This window comes from Triticum dicoccoides, chromosome 1B (genome assembly GCF_002162155.2).
Source record: "Triticum dicoccoides isolate Atlit2015 ecotype Zavitan chromosome 1B, WEW_v2.0, whole genome shotgun sequence".
Taxonomy (NCBI): domain Eukaryota; kingdom Viridiplantae; phylum Streptophyta; class Magnoliopsida; order Poales; family Poaceae; genus Triticum; species Triticum dicoccoides.
In genome coordinates, this window is record NC_041381.1 from 514,254,097 (window position 1) to 514,278,913 (window position 24,817).

Consider the following 24,817-nt stretch of genomic DNA (forward strand, 5'->3'; position numbering starts at 1 on the left):
AAATATTTTTCTTGGAATAGTATTAGCTCAATGAGCTATATGTTGTTAGGAATTACCAAAACCACCTAGGGATAGTTGCACTTTCACCTGCCCGTCGTCTGGTAGCCGGTGCGCTAGGTCTGCGGCCAAGTATCTGGCCGCCCGAAGATTCGCGATATCCTTCACCTTCACGGTGGAAGCCACCCACTTGCCTCCTGCTCCGGACATGTTTAGCTGTACGGAGAAGACTTGGACTAGGGCGCTGGATCTCGAAGGGGCAAGAGTGGGCAAAGGAGGAAGAAGGCGTGGGTAAAAATGGGGAACTCTTATCCCTTTATAGAGGCGACGGAAGCGGTGTGCCTCCCCACTTGCCCGTTGGGAATCTCTCACCTCCCAAGTGCCACGATTGATGGCATGGTGGGATTACCCATACCCGTATTGATGAGAATACCGTGATTAGGGGACACGATCTCTGCTTTGACAAGACGTGTCAAGGAAACTGCCTCGCAATATGCGATGTGGCTGGTTGTAGGAAAACGGTTCGAATAATGACCCGGTCTTAATGACATGTCACGTTGTCTAAAAAGTTGTCGGTGGATTGCATTTGTGAAATATCGTTCTCTCTCTACAGCGGTGTGTGAAGATCATTTTGCGGATCCGGACACGATCTACGTGTTCGATAAATTACTTTGGAATATTCGGAGAAGGAACCCGCCTTGCAAGGACGAAGACAAGACTGCGCGCCGGACTCATCGTCATTGAAGCCTGGTTCAGGGGCTACTGAGGGAGTCCTGGATTAGGGGGTATCCGGACTGCCGGACTATATACATCGTCCGGACTATTGAAGCGTGAAGATACAAGATTCAAGACTCTGTCCCGTGTCCGGATGGGACTCTCCTTTGCGTGGAGGGCAAGCTTGGCGATCTGGATATTGTGATTCCTTCCTTGTAACTGACTCCATGTAAACCCTAGCTCTCTCCGGTGTCTATATAAACTGGAGAGGTTGGTCCTTAGAAGGCCGATCACGATTACAATCATACCATCATAGGCTAGCTCTTAGAGTTTAGCCTCTACGATCTCGTGGTAGATCTACTCTTGTACTACTCATATCTTCAATATTAATCAAGCGGGAAGTAGGGTTTTACCTCCATCGAGAGGGCCCGAACGTGGGTAAACATTGTGTCCCTCGCTTCCTATTACCATCAGCCTAAGACACACAAATCGGGACCCCTACCCGAGATCCGCCGGTTTTGACACCGACAGCGAGGCAGCTACATCCACCTCCACCGCCGCCTCCAGCTTGCGGCGTGATGCGCGGCGATGCCTTCCCGGACCAGAACGCGGCTTACGTCGTCTTCACCAGCCTCGGCGACGACAAGCGCAACGAGCGCCTCCTTCGATAGGAGGTGAGCACCGTTGTCCCAGCCAGGCCGGAGTTCATGCACTGGTCGGATCGCCCGATCACCTGGATCCGGGAGGATCACCCGGCAGTCATGCCGAATCTGGGTGGTTACGCCCTCGTCCTCAACCACACCATCGTCGCACGACACATGTGCAAGTTCTCCCAAGTCCTCATCGACGGCGGCAGCAGCATCAACATCCTCTATCGTGACACGATGACCAAGCTCGGCCTCAAGGCCAAGGACCTGGAGCCGATCCGGACGATCTTCCACGACATCATGCCCAGCCACTCCTGCTCTCCCATTGGCCGGGTCCAGCTCGACGTCCTGTTCGGTGGCAGCAGCCACTTCCGACGCGAACCAATCTGGTTCGAGGTGGTGGACCTGTCCAGCGCGTACCACGCATTGCTGGGCCGGCCCGCGCTCGCCAAGTTCATGGCGGTTCCCCACTACGCGTATCTGAAGATGAAGATGTTGGGTCCCAAGGGCCTCATCACCATTACCGGCGACTACCGCAAGTCCCTTGAGTGTGCCCGAGACGGTGCCAAGTTGGCCGAGTCGCTGGTCATTGCCGAGGAACAACGCCAGCTCGACTGGATCGTCGCCATGGTAGGCGAAGCCTCGGCCGCACCGATCCCGACCAAGGACCCGGCCGACGAAGCCACCTTCAAGCCCTGCAAGGAGACCAAGAAAGTGAAGCTGAACCCGAAAGACCCTAGCTGCAGCAAGTACGTCATCATAGGCGCCCGCCTCAACAACAAATAGGAAGGCAAGCTCATTGACTTCCTCCATGAGAATCAGGATATCTTCACATGGACCCCGAAGGACATGTCGGGTATCCCGAGGAAGTACGCCGAGCACAAACTTCACGTCCACAAGGATGCCAAGCCTGTCCATCAGCCCCTACGATGTTTTTCCGAAGAGAAGAGAAGAACCATCGGTGAAGAGGTCGCCAAGCTTTTGGTGGCCGGCTTCATAATGGAAGTGTTTCACCCCGATTGGCTGGCCAATCCAGTCCTCGTCCTAAAAAAGAACAAGACCTGGCGCATGTGTATCAACTACACCAGCCCCAACAAGGCCTATCCCAAGGATCCGTACGCTCTCCCGCGGATCGACCAAGTCATCGACTCGACCGCCGGGTGCGAGCTCCTGTCCTTCCTAGACGCTTACTCCGGCTACCACCAGATCAAGGTGGACCTGGACGACGCCCTGAAGACATCCTTCATCACGCCCTTTGGGGCATATTGCTACATCACCATGTCGTTCGGCTTGAAGAACGTCGGCGCCACCTTCCAACGTTGCATGCAGAAATGCCTGCTGCCGCAACTCGGCCGCAATATCCACGTTTACATGGATGACATCGTGGTGAAGACCAAGCAGCACCTCACGCTCCTCGACGACTTGAAGAAAACATTCACCAATCTTCGCGAATACAAGGTCAGGCTTAACCTGGAAAAATGCGTTTTCGGCGTCCCGGCCGGAAAGCTACTCGGCTTCCTCGTCTCGGAACGCGGCATCATGGCGAACCCAGAGAAGATCAAGGCCATCGAGCGCATGCGCAAGCCGGCTCGGCTGCGCGATGCCCAGAAGTTCACTAGATGCTTGGCCTCAGTCAGCCGGTTTCTAAGCCGGCTGCGCGAGAGGGTGCTTGAGGGAGTCCTGGATTAGGGGGTGTCTGGATGACCGGACTATAACCTTTGGCCGGACTCCTGGACTATGAAGATACAAGATTGAAGACTTCGTCCCGTGTCCGGATGGGACTTTCCTTGGCGTGGAAGGCAAGCTTGGCGATACGGATATGTAGATCTCCTCCCATTGTAACCGACTCTGTGTAACCCTAGCCCTCTCCAGTGTCTATATAAACCAGAGGGTTTTAGTCTGTAGGACGAACAATAATCACACCGTAGGCTAGCTTCTAGGGTTTAGCCTCTCTGATCTTGTGGTAGATCTACTCTTGTACTACCCATATCATCAATATTAATCAAGCAGGAGTAGGGTTTTACCTCCATTGAGAGGGCCCGAACCTGGGTAAAAATATCATGTCCCTTGTCTCCTGTTACCATCCGCCTAGATGCACAGTTCGGGACCCCATACCCGAGATCCGCCCGTTTTGACACCGACATTGGTGCTTTCATTGAGAGTTCCTCTATGTCGTCATCTTTAGGCCCGATGGCTCCTCCGATCATCAACAATGATGCGGTCCAGGGTGAGACTTTTCTCCCCGGACAGATCTTCGTATTCGGCGGCTTTGCACTGCGGGTCAATTCGCTTGGCCATCTGGAGCAGATCGAAAGCCACGCCCCTGGCCGTCAGGTCAGGTTTGGAAGTTTGATCTACACAGCTGACATCCGCGGAGACTTGATCTTCAACGGGTTCGAGCCACAGCCGAGCGCGCCGCACTGTCACGATGGGCATGATCTAGCTCTGCCGCTGAACAGTGCCTAGGAGGCCGCCCCAGTGTCCGCTCCGACCCTTAGCTCGAAGCCGACTGCACCAATCGAGGACGGGTGGCTGGACACTGCCTCGGGGGCTGCAATCTCTATGGCGATCGAGCCAAACACCAGCCTTGTCCTTTGCGAAGCTCGTGACTCCAAGGTGCCGGACTCCTTTCTGGACTCCGAACCTTCCGCGCCCCTGCCGATCGAACCCGATTGGGCGCCGATCATGGAGTTTGTCGCCGCGGACATCTTTCAGCACTCGCCCTTTGGTGACATTCTGAATTCACTAAAGTCTCTCTCTTTATCAGGAGAGCCCTCGCCAGACTATGGTCAACAAGGTTGGGATGCGGACGATGAAGAAATTCAAAGCCCACCCACCACCCACTTCGTAGCCACTATCGATGATTTAACCAACATGCTCGACTTCAACTCTGAAGACATCGACGGTATGGACGCCGATGCAGGAGACGACCAAGAACCAGCGCCTATAGGGCACTGGAAGGCCACCTCATCATATGACATATACATGGTGGACACCCCAAAAGAAGGGAATGGCGACGGAACAACGGAGGATGACCCCTCCAAGAAGCAGCCTAAGCGCCGGCGTCAGCGGCGCGGCTCTAAATCCCGCCAAAGCAAAAATGGCGATTCGGGCACGGGAGATAATAACACCCCGGACAACGCCGAAGACAACCCCCTCCAGCTGGATTCAGCACAGGAGGATGGAGAAGCCATCCCTCATGAGAGAGCGGCAGACAAAGAGGTAGAGGATGATAATCACATGCCTCCCTCCGAAGACGAGGCAAGCCTCGACGACGATGAATTCGTCGTGCTTGAGGATCCCGTCGAAAAAGAGTGTTTCAAACGCAGGCTTATGGCCACGGCGAGCAGCCTCAAGAAAAACCAGCAGCAACTTAAAGCTGACCAAGACTTGCTAGCCGACAGATGGACTGAAGTCCTTGCGGCTGAAGAGTACGAACTCGAACGCCCCTCTAAGAGCTACCCAAAGCGCAGGCTGCTACCCCGATTAGAGGAGGAAGCACCTAAACCCACATCACCAGCGCATGACGTGGCCGCGACAGAGAGGCCTCTCAGCCATCAATTCAAGCCGCACCCCGGCGCCGCTCAAAAAATACCAAGGCACGGGGAAATGCGCCAGACCTGCAAGACATATTGGAGGACAATGTCGGATTTCGGGTTCCAGCAGACCCTTTAGATTCGAACACTGGGGTGCGCGCGGAGATTTCGCCCTCAGCCTACCTGCACCTCACCGCCACGCTATGATCTAAGCAATCAAAGGAACAACACAAGAGACACAGAGTTTATACTGGTTCAGGCCACCATTGTGGTGTAATACCCTACTCCAGTGTGTGGTGTGGTGGATTGCCTCTTGGGCTGATGATGAGCAATACAAGGGAGAACAGCCTCGCGAGGGTCTATTCTTGGCTGGTGCGACGAACCTCTGGGGGGAGTTCAGTCGCCCTCTCTAGATTGATTTCTAGATACCTCTACCTTGTGGGTGGCTAGTCCTATTTATAGGCAAAGGCCCTGGGCCTCTTCCCAAATATTGAGCGGGAAGGGCGCCAACAATTGGCCATTTTGAAGGGGAACATCTAGTACACTTATCCTGACTAAAGTTGGTCCTTGCCTGCCAAAGGCTCCGGTGGTGACGCCGTCTTGGGCTCCACGATGACCTCCATCCTGCCGTTCTGCTGGTCTTGGTCTTGTTGCACCGAAATGGATGCCTTTACTTGATGATCCTACCTGTGCTTGCTCCCTTAGCACCAAAGACGAAACTGGGACTCTGCGCAGGCCGGCGCCCGCCTGGCGCCCGCCTGGCTTCGGTCATCATGGCTTGCATCATGGGCACCTTGCGAGGTACCCTGCCTTGATTTCTCCGCCTCCTCGCGAGCCAGCCTGACAAGGCCGCTCCTGAGGAAGCCTCCTGTCGTCCGCCCCGCGAGGCTTGGCCCCTCGCGATGGTCTTGAACTCATGCCGATGAAGATGGGCCATGATGGGCTGCACCTTGAGCCACGCCGCAGGCCGCAGGTAGGCAAGTCTGGGGACCCCGTTCCCAGAACGCCGACAGTAGCCCCCGGGCCCAAGGCGCGCCCGAACTTGGCTGAGCAGAGAGGCGAAGGGGCAAGTGCGAAGCACCGCGGGCCCTAATAGCCTGCGGCCTCGGGCGCCGCGTGGCGGTTGGTTGGACGTGGGTGCTTCAGCAACTGCGTGAATCGACAAAAGAGAGGCATCCCTAGGCCTTGCTTCCCTTGCTTCCTCCGGTCATTGCCCAGATCCCTTTTCTTGCGCCCTTCCTCTCTGCCTCCGAAATCTTCAGATCTGCTTCGACCGCACGCCCTAACAAGACATGGCGCCTCGCCAGACCCCAGCCGAAGCTTGGTCCTCGCCCGCCTTGGACTCGCCGAATGTGTCGGAGGCGAGCCTTGCCCGGATGCGTCGGATGGTGGTGGCGCAAGGCATCGACGGGGCGAAGGCTGCTCGCGACGTCGCCTTGGGGGAGGCAGCCGATGCCCAAGGTCGCTGCAGGGCGCTGGAGAGCGAGCTGCAGGGCCTGCGGGACCAGCTCGCCAAGGAGGCCCGCGTTTGCCAAGAGAAGGAGGAAGACCTGAAGGCTCGCGAGGCGGCCGTCAAGGACTGAGACGCCAAACTTAAGAAGCGTCGTGAGCCTGTGACCGCCTGGGTGCACTGGAGCAGGAGTTGGAGGCATGGAAGGTCGAGCTGGACGCCAAGCCGCGGGTCCTCGCCGAGGACCGCGAGGCCTTCACAGAGATGGAGGTGAAGGCTCGCGGCTTGCTGAACTCGCTTTACGACAGTGGCCTGGAAAGCCCGCTGGCCGGCGCCGAGGACGGCCCCGCCAAGCTGCTCCCTTTCCTGGTTCGGGCTCTTGAAGATGTCACCCTCGGCCTTGGCCCTACGGCTGAGGCCGAGGCGCATGTCCTGTCTTCTGCAGCGCTGACGCGGGTCCTTACCCACGTCTACCTTCGCGATCCCAACGTCGACCTCGACAGCCTGCTGGAGCCAGCGAGCGGCGAGCTTGCCGCTGCCACTGCTGAGGCCGTGAAGGGTCGTGCGGAGGCTCTGCTGGGGAAGTTCCGGGCCTTCAGCACCAAGCCGAAGCGAGGCAATGCCGGTCCTGCAGCAGGCTCTGCCGCCAACAAATGACTCCGTTGTGTCTCCTGTTCTGCTTTCAGCTCCTCCAACATGCACCATGCCTCGGGGAGGCGTTTAAACTTGTGTTTGGTGTCATGATAACAGTTATGGACTGTAATATTTGCTTTTGAATTCCTTGAAATTTGCACTCTTCCTACTTGCTTATGTTCTATGCCAGTAGAGCCCGGCCCGCGCATACCTGAACCGCTGTTAGGCCCGACCGGAAACCAGGACGGGACCAAGGAGTGAGGGGCTACGTGAAAAGTTAGGCTCCTGAGTCGCGATGCTCAGGTGTCCCCCTTGGCGCACGAACAACAAGTAGGGAGGTGAGATGTGTGGGTGAATCTACCATTCTACGTCTGCAGAGCCCGACCCCGCGCATACCTCAACCGCCGTTAGCCTTTCGGAACTAAGGAGTGAGGGGCTACGTTACCAGTTAGGCTCCTGAGTCGCGATGCTCAGGAGTCCCTCTTGACGCTCAAATGGCCTTCGTACCTTGGCTCCGCTCGGGGAGATATGTGTGACAAACCAGGCCCGAGGGGCCTGGCTGGGTGGCGTACGTCTGGGCGTGGCCCAGGCGCAGCCCCCGTGCCCAGCCCCCTCGCGTGGCACTCCCGAGGGGAGGCGTTGCGATGAGGCCAGACACTGAGCTCTGGGCTCCCTGAGGTTGATGCGGCCAGGGGCCACCCTTAGTTGTTTATCACCAACGCGGAGCATAGTGCTTCCATATGTGTACGGGCACAGCCGCTCCTTAGCAGTGTCGTCAGCCAGCGCGAAGCATGGTACTTCCACTGGTGCGTGGGAGCGGGCTCCCCTCCCGGAGGAGCCCCCGAGACGTGTACAGCCCCGCCCTGAGACGTGGCTGGCACGGTAGGGCCTGAGGAGGTGTATCTGGGCACCCATGAGCCAGCGCGGAACTCACGGGGCCCTACCTCTAGGCGGGTTGCGCCTGGCACTAGGCCTTAACTTGTGAAGTGTTCCTGCAAATTGACGCTCTATGTCCTCGGGTCCCGGCCCTCGAGCGAGTCTCAGCCGTCGCTGGCTTGTCAGGGCGCGATGCCGTAGACAAAGCCAGAGGGTGAGGGCTGGAGAGTCGGTAGGAGCCCTGAGTCACGATGCTCAGGTACCCCCCCCTTTAACGCGCAAGCTTGGTTAGATGTTGACGCTCTACATCCTCGGGTCCCGGCCCTCGAGCGGGTCTCAGCCGTCGCTGGTTTGCCGGGGCGTGATGCCGTGGACAAAGCCAGAGGGTGAGGCCTGGAGAGCCGATAGGAGCCCTGAGTCGCGATGCTCAGGTACCCCCCCCTTTAACGCGCAAGCTTGGCTAAATGTCGATGCTCAACGTCCTCGGGTCCCGGCCCTCAAGCAGGTCTCAGCCGTCGCTGGTTTGCCGGGGTGCGGTGCCGTGGACAAAGCCAGAGGGTGAGGGCTGGAGAGCCGGTAGGATCCCTGAGTCGCGATGCTCAGGTACCCCCCCTTTAACGTGCAAGCGGCTGACATAAAGGAAGAAGAGGTGCCATGGATAGACATCAAATACAAGCATGATGGGTTGAATGCATGGCCCGAAAATAAACGCAAGAGGGGTACATGCTGCTGGGTCTGACCCGAGCGACTTGGGGATGATGAAGCCCGAGGGGCGCCCCCAACCAATTAAGCTAAGAACATGAACAAAAGGGATACACGCCGCAGGGACGGACCCACACGGCCTGGGAATGATGCGGCCCTGAAGGCGCTCCCAGCTGGAAATGAAACTTGAAGGGTGTCACCTGATAGCGTTGAAGACAAAGGGATGCTGAAGTAGCGGACGTCGCGGGCTGTGGAAGCCGGTCTTCACGAGCTCCCAAGCCCAGGAGCCTCGGGAGGCTCCGGAGCCGCTGGTGGCTCCTCGCGAACCATCTCCATCTTCGCCAGGACTGCGGAGCACCTGGCCTCCTGAGCCTCCAGGATGCTTCCCATGAGGCGCTGGCGCACAACAGCCGCATTCGGCAAGCCGTAGGGCATGCGAATGTAGCTGTGGGGTGGGCCTTCATAGCGCCCCACGTGTGAGGGACAGAAGCGCTCCTGAGAGGCGGCTTGGTTGAGCCCTGGGATGTCGATGCAGACGCACAATCCACTATCCTCGCCTGGATGGGGAGCTGCGGCAGGTAAGCGGCGGCTGCCACTCATGACTCTTGACTCCTGCAACTCCTGCGTGATTTGACTGACGAACTCCTGAGGGTTTGGCCCTCCTTGCCTTGCTCCTTCTTGAGGGAAACATGCTCTGAAACATGCCTCCAAACAGTGCCCAAGCGCCTCCCTCGTGACCTTGGCAAGGTCGGTGGCCCTCTAGGAGGGAGCCCCCGAGCCCTGCTTGAGGAGGGCGCCAGGCGCGCCTTCCTATGAGACAGAAGAAGGTGCCCCGTGAGCAGGCGCGGACCCTGAGGGGTCTGCCTCCTGAGGGGTCGGGCCTGGCGATGTCCTCTTCTTCTTGGGAGCGGCCTCGAGGAGCCTCCCGCTCCCGCGATCTGGGTCTTCAAGTGATGCGGCCTGAAAAGCTCGTTCCAGGGAGCACACTGCGTCTCTTTCTTCACAAGGCACCGTGATGACTCCACCGCTTCCTGGCATCTTGAGGACGTTGTAGCCTTGATGAGTCATGGCCATGAACTTGGCGAGAACTGGGTAGCCGAGGATGGTGTTGTATGGCAGGCGAATGTGGGCGACGTTGAAGTCGATGAGCTCGGTGCGGTAGTTGTCGCGCGCCCCGAAGGTGACAGGAAGGCGGACCTGCCCAATTGGAACCGTGGAGCCATCAGTGACTCAGGAGAAAGGCTTGGTTGGCTGAAGCTGGTCGTAAGGCACTTGGAGATTGTTGAATGTCTCTACGGATAGGACGCTGAGCCCTGCCCCGCCATCGATGAGGGTCCTGGTGACTTGCACGTTGCTGATGACTGGGGAGCAAAGCATCGGGAGGACTCCGGCTCTGGCCGCACACTTGAGCTGATCCGCTGAGCTGAACGTGATGGCGCATGCCAACCACCTGAGAGGGCGCGTGTCTTCGAGCCTAGGTAGGAGTGCATTCACTTCGCGGGCGAACTGCTTGAAGATGCGCTGAGAGGCTAGGGCTTGAGCTCCGCCCAGTATGTAGGCGATCGCGCGCGGCTCCTGGAAGCCCCCAGCCCCCTCGTCCTGATGATGGTCCTCGTTTATCCTTGGCTGCGGCGGCAGTGGAGGGAGGCCTGCGTTTCCTTTATCGTTGCGGTCGGGGCGTCGGCTAGTCCTCCCTTCTCGCATGGCTCGGAGTTCTTGACATCCGTTGGTGTTGTGAGTGTGGAGGTCGTGGTACACACGGAACCAGCTGCCCTTGAAAGAGTCGGGCTGATCTCTGCCCCGCTTGGTGTCCGGTTCTGCCGCAAGCACGGCAGCCCCCTTGCGCTTCACATCCTTGGCCTTGGATTTCTTCTCTTCTAGGTCTGCGGCTGGCATCTCGAGGAGAGGAAGGCGTCCCTCCTCAGCCCTAGCACACTTGGTCGCCAAGTTGAACAGCTCCAAGGAAGTGCACAGATCTTCATGCATTGCCAGCTCCTCCTTCATCTTGATGTCCCGCACGCCGTCGGAGAAGGCTGAGATGATGGCCTCCTCAGTCACCTTGCGAATCTTGAGACGTGCATTGTTGAAGCGCTAGATGTACTTCTGCAGGGTCTCCCCTGGTTGCTGCTTGATGCGGCGCATGTCGCTCACGGCGGGTGGCCGGTCACGAGTACCTTGGAAGTTGGCGATGAAACGGGTGCGCATCTCATCCCAGGAGGAGATCGTGCCAGGAGCCAGGTTCAGGAGCCAGGTGCAGGCCCCATCCTTGAGTGCCATGGGAAACCAGTTCGCCATGACCTTCTCGTCCCCATTGGCGGCTTCGATGCCTAGCTCGTAGAGCTGGAGGAACTCCTCAGGGTCGGCCGTGCCGTCATAGCAAGGAGGCAGGTCTGGCTTGAACTTGCAGGGCCACGCGATGCTGGGCAGCTCGGTGGTGAAGACAAGGCAGCCTGCTGTGGCCATGGGAGGCCTTGGGTGACGAGGAGCTTGGTCTTGCGGGTCCCCATGCGCTACAGCTAGGAGCAGCACGGGGTCGCGACGAGCCGAAGTAGGGAGCACTCGGGCAGCTTCTTGGGGGCGAGGGACCTCTTGGCATCTCCGCTCTTGCTGCGCTGGCGCCGGACGGAGCGGGTTCCGCCTAGGGGCCACCCGCCTTGGGGCCAGGGTGCCTTCTTGTGGGGGAGGCGGCTGAGGCGTCCCCGGAGCTTCATCGCCCGCGCGGGGCGGGGCGCGGTGCAGCGAGAAAGACGGCACAGGGGAGCCCCCTGAGACGAGACAAGCTCGGCGACGCGGTCGAGCCACTCTTCGTAGACGTCGTCGACTGGGCGGTAGCGCAGGAGCTCATTTGCCATGATGAGCGCAGCTCGAGCCTCCATGGCTGCGCGGGGCGCGCGGGACGAAGAACCAGATGGGGCGAGTGAGGGAGTGGCGGTGCGCCCGTCTCGCCTCATGGATGGATGCAGGGATGATGCTTGCTTCCTATTCCCCGCCGGGCCGGTGGCGGCATTGACGACAGGCGACGGGGAATGATGGGGGTGGCCACCGATGGGGGCCGTCTGGGTGACGCAGGAAGCGAGAGCGGCTCGGCGCTCGGCGCGGGCCCGACGAGCATCTGACATGGATGCGATGGTTGGGGAAGAACAGGGCGGCGGAAGACGAATTCCGGCGCACCCCTACCTGGCGCGCCAGATGTCGGATTTCGGATTCCGGCATACCCTTTAGATTCGAACACTGGGGTGCACGCGGAGATTTCGCCCTCAGCCTACCTGCACCTCACCGCCACGCTATGATCTAAGAAATCGAAGGAACAACACAAGAGACACAGAGTTTATACTGGTTCAGGCCACCATTGTGGCGTAATACCCTACTCTAGTGTGTGGTGTGGTGGATTGCCTCTTGGGATGATGATGAGCAATACAAGGGAGAACAGCCTCGCGAGGGTCTGTTCTTGGTTGGTGCGACGAACCTCTGGGGGGAGTTCAGTCGCCCTCTCTGGATTGATTTCTAGATATCTCTACCTTGTGGGTGGCTAGTCCTATTTATAGGCAAAGGCCCTGGGCCTCTTCCCAAATATTGAGCGGGAAGGGCGCCAACAATTGGCCATTTTGAAGGGGAACATCTAGTACACTTATCCTGACTAAAGTTGGTCCTCGGCTGCCAAAGGCTCCGGTGGTGACGCCGGCTTGGGCTCCACGATGACCTCCATCCTGCCGTTCTGCTGGTCTTGGTCTTGTTGCACCGAAATGGATGCCTGCGCTTGCTCCCTTTAGCACCAAAGAGGAAACTGGGACTCTGTGCAGGCCGGCGCCCGCCTGGTGCCTGCCTGGCTTCGGTCGTCATGGCTTACGTCATGGGCACCTCGCGAGGTACCCTGCCTTGATTTCTCCGCCTCCTCGAGAGCCAGCCTGATGAGGCCACTCCTGAGCAAGCCTCCTGTCATCCGCCCAGCAAGGCTTGGCCCCTCGCGAGGGTCTTGAACTCATGCCGATGAAGATGGGCCGCGATGGGCTGCCCCTTGAGCTACGGCGCAGGCCGCTGGCAGGCAAGTCTGGGGACCCCTGTTCCTAGAACGCCGACAGACAAGGCAAGGCAAACAAGATCGATCTACGGATTGCGTGGACGCCCCACGACACGTGACGATAACCGTCACGCCGGATATGGCAAATACGGCCAGGCCGAACACAGCAGACAAAGCTCATCTGGGCTACGTCGTGATATAGTCCAGTACAGAGGCGCCGCACACCCACTGTGCTTCACAGATGAAGTAAGGGATCATCAAATCCCCGAAGGTTTTAAACCCGTAAACATTGAATCATACGATGGCACAACAGATCCTGCGGTATTGATCGAGGATTATCTCCTTCATATCCACATGGCCCGCGGTGATGATCTAAATGCTATAAAATACCTCCCACTCAAGCTTAAAGGACCAGCTCGGCATTAGCTTAACAGCTTGCCGGTAGAGTCAATTGGTTGTTGGGAGGACCTGGAAGCCGCATTCCTTGACAATTTCCAGGGCACTTATGTGCGACCACCAGACGCCGATGACCTAAGCCACATAATTCAGCAGCCAGAGGAATCGGCCAGACAATTCTGGACACGGTTCCTAACCAAGAAAAATCAAATAGTCGACTGTCCGGACGCAGAGGCCCTCGCAGCCTTCAAGCATAACATCCGAGACGAATGGCTTGCCCGACACCTAGGACAGGAAAAGCTGAAATCCATGGCAGCCCTCACAACACTCATGACCCGCTTTTGCGCGGGAGAAGACAGCTGGCTAGCTCATAGTAATAACATTACCAAGAGCCCTGGTAATTTGGATACCAAGGACAACAATGGAAGGTCGCGTCGCAACAAGCACAAGGGCCGCATCAACGGCGACAATGCTGAGGATACGGCAGTTAATGCCGGATTGAGAGGCTCTGAACCCGGCCAGCGGAAAAAGCCATTCAAAAGAAATACTCCGGGCCCGTCCAGTTTGGACCGAATACTCAATCGCTCGTGCCACATACCCGGCACCCCCGAACAACCAGCTAATCACATGAACAGGGATTGTTGGGTGTTCAAGCAGGCAGGCAAGTTAAGTGCCGAAAACAGAGACAAGGGGCTGCATAGCAATGACGAGGAGGAGCCCCGGCCGCCGAACAATAGGGGACAGAAAGGCTTTCCCCCACAACTGTGGACGGTGAACATGATATACGCAACCCACATCCCCAAAGGAGAGCGGAAGCATGCACTCAGGGACGTATATGCGTTGGAGCCAGTCGCCCCAAAGTTAAACCCGTGGTCCTCCTGCCCGATCACTTTTGATCGAAGGGACCACCCCACTAGCATCCGTCATGGAGGATTCGCCGCATTGGTTCTAGACCCAATCATTGACGGATTTCACCTCACCAGAGTCCTTATGGACGGCAGCAGCAGCCTGAACCTGCTTTATCAGGATATAGTGCGAAAAATGGGCATAGATCCCTCAAGGATTAAACCCACAAAGACGACCTTTATAGGCATCATGCCGGGTGTAGAGGCCAACTGTACAGGCTCAGTTACACTCGAAGTGGTCTTCGGATCCCCGGATAATTTCCGAAGCGAGGAGTTAATCTTTGACATAGTCCCGTTCCGCAGTGGCTATCACGCCCTGCTCGGACGAACCGCATTTGCAAAGTTCAATGCGGTGCCGCACTATGCATACCTCAAGCTCAAGATGCCAGGCCCTCGAGGAGTCATTACGGTCAATGGAAACACCAAACGCTCTCTCCGAACGGAGGAGCATATGGTGTCCCTCGCGGCGGAAGTACAAAGTAGCCTCTCAAGGCAACTCTCCAGTCCGGCTATTAAACATACGGACACCGTCAAGCGCGCCCGGAGTAACCTACAAAAAGACCGCCTCGCACGTTCCGAGCAAGCGTAGCAGTGCGGCCCCAACCCCAGCCCTTGCGAAATTGCGAAACCAGTACTACGTGTACATAATTACGCCATGGAAATACCATGGGCATAAGGGGAGGGGCACAACCATGGCACGCCCAACATGCGGCTCAACCGCACTAGGGGCTCCAAATTTCGTCATTTCTTTTTTCTTACTTTCAGGACTCCACTCGCCGGAAGGCCTGTCCGGCAGTACAATCGTCGAACACACGATGCAACAGCCAGGGAGCCAGCAACCTACGTTGAATGTCCATGTGGTCTCTATAACGAGCTAAATACCTGTCTTACATAAAGTCTCACAGCTTGCCCCTGGAGGGGGACATGTCAAATAATCCCATTTCTTGCTTTTCACACTATTTGTATCGTTCTGCTTCCACAGCAGCCTTTTAATAAACAATACATAGCTCTCGTCTATTATTGCATTCATTTCTTATGTAAATATGTTAAGTTATGACATTATGCAACCGTACACTTTGGTACGACGAATACACCAGGGGCTTAAATACCCCAGAATATGGTGTGAGAAGTCCGAACACTCTCTCGAGTGTGGCACCCCGAACTTATAGCATTATATGCATCGGCTCTGAATCATGTCTTGGGTCAATAGTTGGGTTTGCCCGGCTCCCATGTTTTGGTACCTTACGTTCCGCTATATCGGCTAAGGTAGCGCTGGGAGAACTACTGCGATTGTGCCCCAGTTGAGCTGGGTTAAGCACCTCAGTAGAGAAAGCTAAAACTAACCGTCATGGTAGGGCGAGAGCCGGTCGCTGTTCGAGAGGTTTTCGAGTCCCTTAAGACTTATGCCGCTTAGAGCGAGGAGCTGGCTTTGTCCGGCCTAGGCGTGGATAGCGCCCCGAACTCGGTCTTCCGAATACTAGGGGATTTGCCAAAATTTAAAATTATAGAATTCTATGGCTAAGTGAGAGTGATAAAGCATTATAGTCCAATTGCCTTGTTCATTGTGCTGTGCGCATCCCTCGAAGGACCCAAGAATGGGAACAAGAGCGCTGAGGTTTATCCCGAACACCCCAGCACTCGTGGCATGGGGGTAGAAGCCGACGACTCGCCATCTCTAAGATTTAATAAACGGCCGCACAGAAGGTAATATTTTAAATTCAAAAAGCGTTGCTTAGCGCATATGAACAAGTTTTCAGCGCACAGGATAACACGAGCGAGTTTACTCAAAAATTACATCCTTAGAACACTCATTCGCCACAAGGCAGGCACCCTTCAGGATGCCCTCATAATACAACTCGGGCTTGCGATGCTCCTTCCCCTCCGGTGGCCCATTTGTAACCAGCTTCTCAGCATCCATCTTTCCCAGTGTACTCTAACATGGGCAAGGGCCCTACGGGCGCCTTCGATGCATACAGAGCGTTTGATGATTTCAAGCCATGGACAGGCATCCACCAGCCGCCTTTCCAGCCCAAAGTAGCTCCCAGGCAGGACCTCCCCAGGCCACAGCCAGCCTATAAGGCCCTTGATGGCCTGTTCGGCTACCTTATGGAGCTCGACCAGCTGCTTCAGCTGGTCGCTCAAGCGCACCGGGTGTCCGACCTCAACATACTGGGACCAGAACACCTTCTCCGTCGAGCTCCCTTACTCGGCTCGGTAGAATGCGGCAGCGTCGGACACAGTGCGGGGCAGATCTGCGAATGCTCCTGGAGAGCTCCGGACTCGGGTAAGTAACAAGTAATTCACTTTCACGTGCTTGCTTTGCATAAAGAATGCCTTACCCTCCGCTATCTTCTTCATCGCCTCAATTTCCTAGAGGGCTTTTTGGGCTTCGGCCTTGGCAGATTTGGCGCTCTCAAGGGCCGAGGTAAGCTCGGACTCTCGAGTCTTTGAGTAAAGCTCCAAACTCTCATGTTTTTTCACAAGAGCATGGAGCTCTTGCTACACCTTCACCACCCGCGCCTCATGCTTTTCTCGCTTGGTGCGCTCCATGGCCGCATTGTCTTCGGCCTTGGACAACGCTTCCTTCAGGGTCGCCACCTCGGTTGTGGCCCCTATAATACTCACATTGGTCCTGTCATTATTTGCAACCAGGTATTTTTATATACTTACATAAGGTACTACTTACCTTCCTTGTCCTCGATCTACTTCTTGGCAAGGCCGAGCATGTTCTTGGACCGCTCGAGGCTTTGCTTCAATGCATCAACTTTCGCAGTTAGTGCAGCAGAGGTTAGCAGTGCAGCCTGCATTCCCGTATTGACATATTTATGTTAGACTCCTGCGTATATCTTTTTAGATCCTCAGCCCAGTTTTCTTTCCGAACACCAAACTGAGCATTAGGGGCTACTGTCTATGCGGTAATATTTTTACATGTCTTAAATACATACCTCAAAGCCTGTTAGAAGGCTGGCACAGGCTTCCGTCAGCCCGCTCTTGGCGGACTGAACCTTCTGGATCATCGCACTCATAATAGTGCGGTGCTCCTCGTCGATGGAGGCCCCGTTAAGCACCTCCAACAAATTATCCGATGCCTCCAGTTGGACGAAGGTCACCGATGTCGTGGGCTTTCCCTTCTTACTACGGGGCCGCCTGCCGGACTCCGGAACCACTGAAGGTTCCGGTGCGGTGTCCAGCCCACGGCCGGACTTAGAGCCCTTTGGGGTTTTATCCCCTTTGCGCCTGGAGTCCAGGAGGTCGCCTTGCGGCACCTCCAGGACCAGCTCCTCCTGGCTTGGCGCCTTTTGGGACTCCACCTCGGCATCGTCCGTAGGGCGAGGGGAGGTAGCAGTCGGGAGCGAAAGACTATTCACGTCCAACGAATCCATGGAGCCGCTCGACGAAGCGTCGAGCCGGGCCTGGGGCGGACTACATGATTATATTCGGCGTCACAAGATACTGTGCAATAAAGGAATGCCATGAGTTTTTCTGGTATCTGGATACTTACGATTTCGCTAGGGGCTTGGCCCTGGATGGCCACTCCTCTTCGCCGTCGTCGGCGTCGGTGGAGTGGTCTGGAGGAAGGGTCCTTCCCGTCTTGGACCCTCCGGCCCCCCTAGTTGGCATGGCCTTCCTCTTCTTTCCTCCCCCATTAGAGGAGGGAGAGGCCTCTTCTTCCTCCTCCTCGTCTTCGGGGGAGGAGTGCACTTTAGAGTAGTCGGGCGATGAATCCGACACCACTAGGCGCCGGGAGCTCTTTCGAGTTCCCGTGGCCTTCTTCTTGGCCTTCTTCTCCGGCACCACGTGAGGTGCCGGGACCAGCAGCTTCGCCAAACGGGCATTTGCTGGGCCTTCAGGCAAAGGAGTCGGATAGTCGATCTGTCCGGACTTCTTCTGCCAGTCCTGTTAAAGGAATGGGAGCTTAGATCCCGCATAGAGTCAAACTATGAAAAATGAGTATCTTGTAATGGGTAAAACAAGCTTACCGCGCTGGCTTGGCACCTCGCACAGAACCTGCCATCCTCGGTAATGGGAGGGGCAACCTCGGTACCCTTGAATAGCACCTTCCAGGCATCTTCGTGCGTTGTGTCAAAGAGCCTGGACAAAGTTTGGTGCTGGGCCGGGTCGAACTCCCACAAGTTAAAAGCCCGTCGTTGACACGGGAGGATCCGGCGGAAGAGCATGACCTGGACTACGGTGACAAGTTTAACCTTCTTATCAATCAGGTCTTTGACGCAGGTTTGGAGTTCGGTCAGCTCTCCCGAATTACCCAACGACAGGCCCGTCTCTTTCCAGGAGGTGAGCCGTGTGGGGATGCCAGATCGGAATTCGGGGGCCGCTGCCCATTCAGGGTCACGCGGCTCGGTGATGTAGAACCACCCCGATTGCCACCCTTTGATTGTTTCCACAAAGGAGCCCTCGAGCCATATGACGTTGGGCATCTTGCCCACCGTGGCGCCTCCGCACTCTGTCTGCTGGCCGCCCACTACCTTCGGCTTGACATTGAAGATCTTCAGCCATAAGCCGAAGTGGGGCTTGATGCGGAGGAAGACCTCGCACACGACGATAAACGCCGAGATGTTGAGGATGAAGTTCGGGGCCAGATCATGGAAATCCAGGCCATAGTAGAACATGAGCCCCCGGACAAATGGGTGGACTGGGAAGCCTAGTCCGTGGAGGAAATGCGGGAGGAACACCACCCTCTCATGGGGCCTTGGGGGTGGGAATGAGATGCCCCTCGTCTGGGACTTGGTACGCAATGTCGTTGGACAAGTATTCAGCTTTCCTCAACTTTTTGATGTGCCCCTCCGTGACGGAGGAGGCCATCCACCTTCCTCCCGCTCCTTACATGGCTGGAGAAGGTTGAGGTGGGAAGTGCGGACTTGGGCGCTGGAGCGCGAGTGCGCGGAAATGGATAAGCGAAGGAGGAAGAAGGCATAGATGGAAAAGGTGGATCTTTATCCCCTTATGTGGGTGGACGAAACTATGTGCCCCCACCAGCCTGGTAAAACTCGCTTATCTCCCAAGCGTCGTGATTAATGGCACAGTTGGGTTACCCACGCCTGTATTGATGAGAATCCCGGAATAAGGGGACACGATCTCTGATTTGACAAGACGTGCCAAGGAAACCACCTCGCTAAACGCGCTGAGATGGGACAGTAAAACGATTTGAATAAAGGCTTGGCCATGGCGTGATGTCACGTTGCGGAATACGTCAGCGGATTAGATTTGTACAAATATTATTCTCTCTACAGTGGTATGTTGAACTTATTTTGCAGAGCCGGACACTATCCTTGTGTTCAAAATCTTTTATGAAGTATTCGGAGGAGGAACCCGCCTTGCAATGTCGAAGACAATCTGTGCGCTAGACTCGTCATCATTGAAGCCTAGTTCAGGGGATACTAAGGGAGTCCTGGATTAGGTGGTGTCCGGATGACCGAACTATAACCTTTGGCCGGACTCCTGGACTATGAAGATACAAGATTGAAGGCTTCGTCCCGTGTTCGGATGGGACTTTCCTTGGCGTGGAAGGCAAGCTTGGCGATACAGATATGTAGATCTCCTCCCATTGTAACCGACTCTGTGTAACCCTAGCCCTCTCCGCTGTCTATATAAACCAGAGGGTTTTAGTCCATAGGACGAACAACAATCACACCATAGGTTAGCTTATAGGGTTTAGCCTCTCTGATCTCATGGTAGATCTACTCTTGTACTACCCATATCATCAACATTAATCAAGCAGGAGTAGGGTTTTACCTCCATCGAGAGGGCCCGGACCTGGGTAAAAACATCGTGTCCGTTGTCTCCTGTTACCATCCGCCTAGACACACAATTCGGGACCCCCTACCCGAGATCCGCCGGTTTTGACACCGACAACGCTAACCCTGTACCAGTTGATGAAGAAGACAAGCCCGTTCGAATGGAACGACAAGGCAGACGAGGCCTTCCAAGATCTCAAGCGCATGCTCTGCACCGCACCAGTCCTGGCCGCGCCGACCGACAAGGAGTCTCTATTGCTCTACATAGTCGCGACCTCGCAGGCGCTCAGCACGGTGCTAGTGGTCGAGCGACCAGAGAAGGGCAAGATCCAACCCGTCCAGCGCCCGGTCTACTACCTGAGCGAGGTCCTCTCCATCTCCAAGTAGAACTACCCGCTCTACCAGAAGATGTGTTATGGCGTGTACCTTACCGCCAAGAAGCTGAAGTAGTACTTCCAAGAGCACGTCATCACCGTAGTTAGCACGACACCTATCAGAGAAATCATCGGATGCCGGGATGCCTCGGGCCGGGTCGCCAAGTGGGCGCTCCAGCTAGCCGGCCACACCATCCTCTACGAGCCCCGCACCACGATCAAGTCTCAGGCCTTGGCCGACTTCCTTGTCGACTGGACCGAGACCTAGTACCTACTGTCGCCCCCCGACTCGACGCATTGGCGCATGCACTTCGACGGATCCAAGATGCGACTCGGCCTGGGGGCTGGCATCGTACTATCATCCCCGAAGGGCGACCGACTCTGCTACGCACTCTAGATCCACTTCACCGCCTCCAACAACGTTGCCGAGTACAAAGCCCTTGTGCACGGCCTCCGGCTTGCCAAGGAACTCGGCATCCGACGCATCCTGTGCTACGGTGACTCGGACCTAGTGGTGCAGCAGTGCTCCGGGGAGTGGGACGCCCGCGACTCCAACATGGCAAGCTACCGCTTCCTTGTCCAGAAGCTGACCGAGTCCTTCGAGGGCTTCGAGTTCCTCCATGTCCCGCGCGCGGAGAACGAAGCGGCCGACACGCTCACCATGACCGCATCGTCCTGGCAATCCATCCCGTCCGGCGTCTCCCTCGAGAACCTATGCAAGCTGTCGCCAGACTCCGAGTCCATTCACGTTACAGACGACCCGGCCACACCTCAACCCGGCCCGGGGGCTGCTGAACTCGGCTCGGGGGCTGCTCAGCTCGATCCAGCCGACATCACCCCGGACTCGGCCGTCGCCATCCCCAACCTGGGGGCTGCTCAACCCGGCCCAAGGGCTGCTGAACCCGGCTCAGGGGCTGCCGACCCAGAACCCACCCTGGTGGCCGTCTTCGCCGTGATTACGGCTCCGTCGTGGGCCCTCCCAATATCAGAATTCCTGGAGAACGGGGTTCTCCCCATGGATGAGACCGAGTGTCGGCAAGTGCAGCATTGGGCATTCGCCTGCAACATCATCAACAACGAGCTCGTCAAGCGCAGCTCCATCGACGTGTTCCAGTGTTGCGTTGAGCAGGAACAAGGCATCGACATCCTCCTTGACATACACCAGGGTGAATGCGGGCACCACGCCGCGTCGCGATCCCTGGTGGCCAAGGCGTTCCGCCACAATTTTTACTGGCCCACGGCCCTCCAAGATGCCGAGTCACTCGTTCACAAGTGTGAGGGGTGCCAGCGCTTCAGCAAACGCAGCCACCAGCCGACGTCAGCACTCCGCACCATACCGATCGTATGGCCGTTCGCGGTCTGGGGACTCGACAATATGGGTCCCCTCAAAACCTCTCGAGGGGGCATGACGCACCTGCTGGTGGTAGTGGACAAATTCACCAAGTGGATCGAAGCACGGCCGATCAAGAAACTGGACGGGCCAATAGCCGTCTAGTTCATCAAGGACATAGCGGTTCGCTATGACATGCCGAACAGCATCATCACGGACAATGGCACCAACTTCGCCAAGGGCGCGCTCAAGCAATACTGCTCCGTCTCCGGCATCCGCCTCGACCTGGCCTCCGTTGCACATCCGCAGTCCAACGGGCCGATCGAGCGGGCCAACAGGCTCATCCTGTTCGGCGTCAAGCCGCGACTCGTTGAGCCCCTCATCCACTCACCCGGCAGCTTGCTCGATGAGTTGCTGGCCGTTCTCTGGAGTCTCCACACCACTCCGAATCGGTCGACCGGGTTCACCCTGTTCTTCCTCGTCTATGGAGCCAAAGCCGTCATCCCGACCGACGTTGAGTTCGACTCGCCGCGCATCACGATGTACACCGAAGTCGAAGCCCGTGAAGACGACGTTGACCTGGTTGAAGAAGCACGCCTCCTGGCGCTCAGCCGCTCGGCCATCTACCAATAAGGCCTGAGGCACTACCACAGCAAGAAGATCAAACCCCTCGCGTTCCGCGAGGGCGACCTCGTCCTCCGACTCGTCCAAGAGCAGGTAGGCCAGCACAAGTTGTCCCCTCCATGGGAGGGCCCATTCATCATGAGCAGGGCCTTGCGCAATCGCAACGCCTACTACCTCATCGACGCACGCAAGTCAAAGAAGCGCAAGAGAGACACCACCAGCGAAGAAACAACCCAGCCGTGGAACGCGGAACTCCGTCCGTTTTACAGTTAGCCGCACGAGTGTATGTATCATTGTTGGATTTCGGGTTCAGGCAGACACTTAAGATTCGAACACTGGGGTGCGCACGGAGATTTCGCCCTCTACCTACCTGCACCTCACCGCCTCGCTAATATCAAAGCAATGAAGGGAACAACACAAGAGACACGGGGTTTATACTGGTTCAGCCACCGTTGTGGTGTAATACCCTAATCCAGTGTGTGGTGGATTGCCTCTTGGGCTGATGATGAACAATACAAGGAAGAACAGCCTCGCGAGGGTCTGTTCTTGGCTGGTGCGATGAACTGCTAGGGAGAGTTCAGTCGCTCTCACCGATGATGATCTGATCTCTAGTTCTGTCTGGCTCTATCCAGATGCCTCTACCCTGGGGGTGGCTAGTCCTATTTATAGGCAAAGGCCCTGGGCCTCTTCCCAAATATTGAGCGGGAAGGGCGCCAACAATTGGCCATTTTGAAGGGGAACATCTAGTACACTTATCCTGACTAAAGTTGGTCCTCATCTGTCAAAGGCTCTGGTGGTGACGCCGGCTTGGGCTCCACGATGACCTCCATCTTGCCGTTCTGCTGGTCTTGGTCTTGTTGCACCAAAATGGCTGCCTTTGCTTGATACTCTTGCCTGCGCTTGCTCCCTTTGCACCAAAGAGGAAAGGGAGGACACTGCGCGGGCTGGCGCCCGCCTGGCGCCCTTGGTCGTCATGGCTTGCGTCATGGGCACCTCGTGAGGTACCCCGCCTTGATCTCTCCGCCTACTCGCGAGCCAACCTGATGAGGCCATGCCTGAGGAAGCTTCCTGTCGTCCACCCCGCGAGGCTTGGCCCCTCACGAGGGTCTTGAGCTCGTGATGATGAAGATTGGCCGAGCAAGGGCGCCCCTTGAGCCACGCCGCAGGCAGCAGGCAGGCAAGTCTGGGGACCCCCGTTCCTAGAACACTGACAATCATCGCTTTTTGTGAACGCATGAAACTATGGGGTTCCCGAACGAGACTCGGGGGCTGCCTTTTGTTGACCAATTTATTGTGTCCCTACTTGTCGGCTGGTAGGTGCGACATATGCCAACGGGTGGCTTATCATTGTGGGAGCCAGTAAGAAATTGTCGGTGCCTGTAAGCGGGATAAGGCGAAGACATGCACGCCGGCGGATCTTACCAAGGTTGGGGGCTCTCCATGGAGATAATACCCCTAATCCTGCTTTGCGGGTTCTCCGCATGATCACTAGATCGATAAGAAGCTACAAGAGGCTCCTTGAGCTGTTCGGTGGGAGGAGGAAGAAGGGCAAGGCTAGCTCTCTTCTCTCCTTATGGTGGTGTCTAAAATTCTATGAGATCAACCCTTTGCATGGGTGTCCTGGGAGGTTTATATAGGCCTACCCCTCGGGGGTACAATGGTAATCCGGCTGGTCGTGGGTCCAGGCCATCAGCGTATACGACCACCGGCTTCTCCACCGGCTACTGGGGCCCGCCGACTGGTGGGTCCCGCCGGCTACCGGGCCATTGGTCGATAGGCCGGCCCCATTGCTTGGGCGTCTTGTTGGGTCTGGTTACTGTTGCCTCGCCTCTGATGACGATGGCTTTGTCGAGGTAAGTATGGCTACAGTGCCGCCGCCTTGAGGGCTCTCACTATAGCCTTACCTTGTCTTGTCTTCTTAATGGTGCGCACGCCCCGAGGAGGGGAGCAAGCCAACTATAGGAAGCCGGCCCGGCCTCACGCCGGCTTAGGTAGGCCAGGCCGCCTTCGGATGTCTCTCTGACCAAAGGGGCCCATCGCCCGCGGGCCGTACTGGCAACCCGTCGTGGAGGGCGTCATAATCTGCATGACAACAGTGCCACGCCGGACGGGAGATGGCCGCCCCGTATGGCGCACTGTAGCCATGCGTGTTCCGAGATTCGGGGGTGGCAGGGTCCACTGTAGGCACGCCCTATCCATTAACCGTTATGGGGGGCAGACTTTTAGAGTACGGCCCCATGGCCGCCTGCCAGGGGCCGGCTTCTTGGAGGCGATCTTCTAAGGCCGGCTTCTTAAAGTCGGCCCTTCTACGGCTGGCTTCTCGGAGCCGGCCCCCTCGCGGCGTCCTCCAAGGGAGCTTATGGCCGGGTCGCCTTCCGGTAGCCGGCCTAGGTGATAGCCGGACGGAAGAAGGCGCCCCCACGTCTTGGGTGCTTCAAGGCTCGGTTGGCCCATTGTTTTTTCTGAGGGCCAAAGGGAGCCGGCTAGGCTACCCATGGTCATTTACTCAGACAGTAGTCCCCGAAGCTGGTTGGGCTTCGCGGCTGAAAGGGGAATCGAGAAGCTCGGCCAACTTCCTATCCCGAAGAATCGGCAGCTAGGAGCCGGCTTCTCTTGCGTGTGTCTTCTCGGCGAAGCCTCCTTGAAATCCGAAGGCGGGAACCAGCTGGCGTGCTAGCCAGGCGGCGGGCTGACCGCCCGCTAACCGCGCGCCATGTGGCACCCTTCGGCTGGAAGGGCCTGCCAGCCCACGTGCGTGACGGGACGCCGCCGCAGGCCGGGGCCCGCCACTTCCACGCCTCGGCCCGTGCGCGGATCGTCTGTGGCCCGAACTGACCGCACATCTTCCGGTGGTGGTTCCCA